The sequence below is a fragment of the Gordionus sp. m RMFG-2023 genome, chromosome 5 (assembly GCF_954871325.1).
Source record: "Gordionus sp. m RMFG-2023 chromosome 5, tfGorSpeb1-WG-v2, whole genome shotgun sequence".
Taxonomy (NCBI): domain Eukaryota; kingdom Metazoa; phylum Nematomorpha; class Gordioida; order Chordodea; family Parachordodidae; genus Gordionus; species Gordionus sp. m RMFG-2023.
In genome coordinates, this window is record NC_088779.1 from 20,757,079 (window position 1) to 20,761,773 (window position 4,695).

Below are 4,695 nucleotides of genomic sequence, written 5' to 3' on the forward strand. Positions count from 1 at the left end.
CTGTAGTATGCAAATTGAGCAGTAGTTGTGGTATGTGCTGTTGTGTAATTTCGGTTTTGATTTTGCTGGTTAAGTAACTATTTTTTGACATTACAAATCATAAAATTTTTTATTATAAGATAATTATTTATTTTATTTAAAAATTATTTGTAATTTTATTAAAAAAGATTTATTTTTTCGCGTAATTTTTAATGGAATTATTGCTATGAGTTAAATCAATCTTGATAAAAAAATATTGTGAGTTAAATTAAATCTAATTAGATTAGAAAGATTATTCGCGTAAAATCCTTATAGCTTGGTGGCGAAGGCTTCATTTTGTTGGCTAACATTTTTGTATTTTTTCTCCTTGTGTTGCACAAGGCATTTCGGGCATAATTCTGTTATTATTTGTTCTATTGAGATATCTAACTCAAGATGCTAGACATTTGCCTAATATAAATGAATATTTTTAATATAAATAAAATTATACATAAGTAATTTATATCAATGGTAGATAACATAAATGAAATTACCAAGGTTGATGAGCAGCACAATAGACAGTTACATTGACATGGGGCAGTTTGGGATCGAAATTACATAATCCCCTAAGTTTTTTTTAAATTTTTTTAATGATATAGATTATATGGTTAAACAAATTGTCATTTATAAATTTAATAATTCAGAATAAGGCATGCCGTAGTTTTTATTTCAAACTATCTACCAAACAGGTAAGCCTTAAAAAGTATGAAATACGCACTAATTATTAAAATAAATCTTAGAGATACTTTCATATTTTTGTATTACTTTCAGCTTAAGGCGTGCTATACTAGTTTGTATTTGGTTCGCAATTCGGTTACCTTTTTTGTGGGTGGCGAAATTGATAAAAGAATAATAAGTAAGGCACTAAATATTAACAAACCCTATAGTTATTTAAGAAATAAAGAAAATAGAGGATTATACCATATTTTTATTTGGTTAAGCGTAAAAACGAATTTGATATAATATATTAATTCATAGAAAAAATTATAAGCATATTTATTTCTACCATGAATGTGATAAATATATGTAAATTAAAATATATATGCCATAAGAGGTAGGAATAGTTATTAAATTTATATTACTAATTATAAAACAGCAATATTTTTGAAAAATATTTTATCAGCATCAGATATTTTTTGGATGGGGGGGGGGGGCCCTCTCCGTTATTTTGCGTGACTTATCATAGTTTCATCATCAATTTAACTAGTAATTTTATATGACGTTGGTTATCAAATAGCGATTTGCTAATTAACGAGCAAATTTTATTAAAATACAAACTACTTTTAATTTTATTATATATTAACGGAATCATGTTCTTGCTTCCGATCTACTATATATCATACCATGCATCTTACTAGACAACTATCTAGTTGCTTCAACAAATCCGATCCTTCCTTGATCCGAATCTATGCGGTGATATCCCAAATTATGGATTAGGCCAGAAATTGTTCTTAAAACTGACGATATCTTTTGTTTATAAAGACGATGCTATCTAATATTTTAGTAAAAGACATAAAAAAACTATTAATGTGCTAACATAATTTCTACCAAATTTAATTGCACGATAACCAAACCAATAATAATATAATTTACATAAGCCATACTACTCCAATTATTCTTCAAGATTTATTTAGTTTCTCTTGATAAAATTTGAATCATTCAAATTATACTACTAGAAATTATAATCGTAATGAATAATAAATATTTTCAATACACCCAAAAATTATAATCGTAATGAATAATAATTATTTTCAATAAATACATCCAAAAATTATAATCGTAATGAATAATATTTTCAATAAATACACTTAAAAATTATAATCGTAATGAATAATAAATATTTTCAATAAATATACCCCAAAATTATTTTAGTTTTGGGCACGAGAAAATAATTTCATTATAATAATTGATATAACTTGTTTTATTCAAATTCATTATGGCGTTTTCGTATTAAGTAAAAAATTATAATCATTTATAAAATTATTTTTGTTTTTATTTCTAAATTCACAATCATTTAACATTAATGCCCAAAAGATGGACATAGTAAATCGCTTAATATCATCTTACCTCAATAAAGTTTGTCTGACTAGACCATCAGCTACCTGTGTTGACAATTATTGCGGGAATCATAATCACGATTTTTGTTATCAAGTAAAATACTAGTTTTCTTATTTAAAACATAAGGACTAAAATGTTCTAACATTTTTGAAATAAATGTATTCAGATGTATTTTATTAAACTTAATTTTAAGAGAGCTATGAATAAAATATTGATTTAAATTCAAACAATTTTGATTTTAAAACTTTTGAACAACTCTTATACATTAATTTGAGAATAGGTTTTTCTGTAATATACTTTATATAAGTGTTCTGTATCGGGCCTAATTTTTCAAACCTGTAATTTTCTCCCAAAACATAACTCTTATACATTAATTTGAGAATAGGTTTTTCTGTAATATACTTTATATAAGTGTTCTGTATCGGGCCTAATTTTTCAAACCTGTAATTTTCTCCCAAAACATAACTCTTATACATTAATTAGAGAATAGGTTTTTCTGTAATATACTTTATATAAGTGTTCTGTATCGGGCCTAATTTTTCAAACCTGTAATTTTCTCCCAAAACATTAAATAAAAATTATTAGTGGCCCGACCCGAATTTTAAATATAGTTTTACATTATTAAATTGAACATAAATCGATTTTTAGATTTTTTTAAAATGCAAATCTCTTATATATCTATATTTTACAAATCAAATATTTTTTTTTATATTTCAAAATGCAAATAATTTAAGTAGAAGTCCTTCCTTTATTCTTCAAGATTTTATAAAGTTTATTTTCACTAATAAAATATGTATTCAAAATAAAAATATGAATCATTGCATATTATATATTTTTGAAGATATAAAATGGTGTAAGTTATATAATATTATGAGCCTGAAGTGCACAATTGATTTTGAATAGAGCACGAGAGTGACCTTATTAAATTATATAAATTTACGTAACTTTGCCGCTTTATTCAAATTTAATTCCATTATCAAAATTAACCTTCTCATAATCGTTATAAATGAAATAAAATACGGATAAAATATAAAATTCGGATAAAAAATAATATATTAAAGATTAGTTTAGGCAATTTTAACATTATTTTATAATAAAATTTACCCAACAATTATGCGCTTCCTATCAATAATATTCATTTCGATTTTCAGTATTTTTTTGAGAAGTAAAATTTAAAAAAAATTATATGTCTAAAAATTCTCTAAAAATTGATAATTTATTTCTAGATTCACAATCATATAATACCATAAAGAACAATATGGTTTGCTGCCCAAAGGGTGTACAGATAGTAGCTTGTTTTGTATCTCCTTGTCTCAATAAAGTTTGTCCGGCTCAACCATCCGCTATTTGCATTGAGAATTTTTGCGGGGGATGCAATTTCGATTTTTTTCTACATGGAATCAAGGTTCAATGCTAGTTTTGTCTGTGAATTTGCCTAAAAATGTCTTAATAAACGTTTTAACGATACCCAGATGATATTAACATTATAAATTATTTAATATAAAGTTAAGAATAAAATTAGAACTCTTACATAAATTCATTTGTATTAATTTTTATTTTTTAATCTGAAATTTTCAAAAAGCGTAAACTATTCTAACTGCAATAATAAACACTTTAAATAGACAGAAGACGGTAGGTCAAGGATTAAGAATTACAAATACACTTAAAATTTTTTTTTTAATGAAAGAAATCTACTATATTTATAAATCACCATGAGCTTATCTAGGACCACGAATGACAAATAAAATTTTTAATAAACTCTATAAAGTATCATAATATAAAATAAAATAAAGGGCTTCATTTGTAATGACCAAGTTAGTGTGGGAAATTCTTAACGCTCAAATTTATAATAATACCAACGCCCAAACATAAATAATAATCTTTTAGAGTGATTTAATTATTACTTAGATTAGAGATCGGGAAAATTGGCTCAGAGGAAATTTCCCCGGGAAAATTTAGGGAAATTAAATAATAGCCACAGTATTACTTATAAAACCTTTCAATATTTTTTTATTGAATAACTTTAAAGGGAAAATTAGGAAAAAATAAACTAAGCATTTTTTTTATTGAATGACTTCATTATCAAAAAAAAAGCAAAATTTATAATGATGCAAGTGAAATAGCATCAACATCTTAACGGATTGCAATCCGAACTCTTTTGCTGATATCCCGAACAGTAGTCCTTTAAATGTTTTGATATCAATTATATTACTAGTTTTAGAATGGACTTACTCCCAAAGGCTGACCAAACCTTTCTGAGGCACTTGAGGGTGGCATCGAAGGCATCTTACTATTATATGAATCGAGCTCTCCCATATGCTAGCAAGTTTTGAGTCTTAATCCCACTCTGAAGTCTCGTCAAATTTCTTATTGAGCCGCTCAATTTAAAGTCGTATTTTAGGAATCTACCATGGTGGGATTCAGAACAAGCCGAGTTAAAGTGAGCTTGCAAGTGAGGAGGGGGGGGGGGGTTAGGAGACAAATTCTATTTGAAGTTAATTTTGGAAATTGTGCCAATTCCTCGAGAATGTGTTTATTAAACAAATTATTCGATTTTGTATTTTTTAAAAAAGATATATTATTATTAGAATTATAATTGTATAATTTACTAAGGAGGTA